This window comes from Arvicola amphibius, chromosome 11 (assembly GCF_903992535.2).
Source record: "Arvicola amphibius chromosome 11, mArvAmp1.2, whole genome shotgun sequence".
NCBI classification, from domain to species: Eukaryota; Metazoa; Chordata; class Mammalia; order Rodentia; family Cricetidae; genus Arvicola; species Arvicola amphibius.
In genome coordinates this window covers 94013249-94014287 of record NC_052057.2, presented here as the reverse complement: position 1 = coordinate 94014287, position 1039 = coordinate 94013249, and the positions used below count along the sequence as shown (strand labels likewise).

The 1039-nt window shown below is 41.4% G+C and overlaps 1 non-coding gene across 1 annotated transcript; it reads left to right on the top strand.

Moving 5' to 3' along the window:
* Window positions 1–503: 503 nt before the first annotated feature.
* LOC119826980 lies at window positions 504–610 on the top strand. Its single transcript, XR_005287533.1, has one exon. It is a non-coding gene; the product is annotated as a U6 spliceosomal RNA (small nuclear RNA).
* Window positions 611–1039: the final 429 nt, after the last annotated feature.

Genomic DNA, 1039 nt, shown 5'->3' with positions numbered 1-1039 from the left:
AATTGTAGACAAGTCTTTGAATGTTTGAGTCCATTTTACAATTATGTGTGCTGTGTGTGCTTGTGCGCGCATGCGTGCACGTACAAACAGATTTGCTTGGTAGAAATAGTGACCGACCTTTCTTTCTGGTTATGATCCTGAAGAATTGTCAAATATGGGCATAGCTGAGCTTCCTAGACATGTTGCCCGTCTCTGTTAAAAATGTCTCTGCTGATTTAGAGAAAGAGAAGACGTGTGAATTTTTAATTTATAGATGAGAGATATAATGTCAAAATGTGCATCTTTTTGGAATGGTACTATCGGTTATTTTGTTGGAGGATGCCACCTGAAGTGACCCAGCAGCACTAAGACTCCATTGAACATATCTTCAGGGGGAATCCGAGTGTTTCTCTGCTGCTCAGCAGTGAGTGGCATGCCCTGCCCTAGTCAGAGAGCCTCATCATGACTGATTTTCTCGTAATGCTCAGGAGATAAGAATAGAGATAACATGTTAAGCATAACTGGTGCTCACTTTGGCAGCATATAAACTAAAATTGGAATAATACTGAGAAGATTAGCTTGGCCTTTATGCAAAGACGACATGCAAATTCATGAAGCTTTCCATATTTGGAAGGATTACTAGACACAGGCAAAAATGTGACTATTACTACTCCAGAATCAAGGCATCCTAATTGGCCTCTTCAGGAGTCAGATGTTCAGTTCTTAGGAATTGGAATCCTATCTCAGGTAAAACAAAGCACGAGACGGGTTGAATGCATAGGGACAGAAGAAGAGAGAGGAGGCTGAGGCCAAATGTGGCCAATATAGCAGTGACTCTGTGGGTTGTGATCTGCTGCAGCAATGGAATTAACATTAATCCCAGATTAACATTCCTGCAGTCTCGGACCATAAGCCAACTCATGTTTCTGGGAAGGATGTATAAGGTGCTATGAAAAACAGACACTGACCATTTGGGCTGTACAAAAACAGAAAACGACTGGTAAACTCTCAGAGGTACCTACAGTCCTACCTTTAAAATGGTTGACAGAAAAACCTGTAT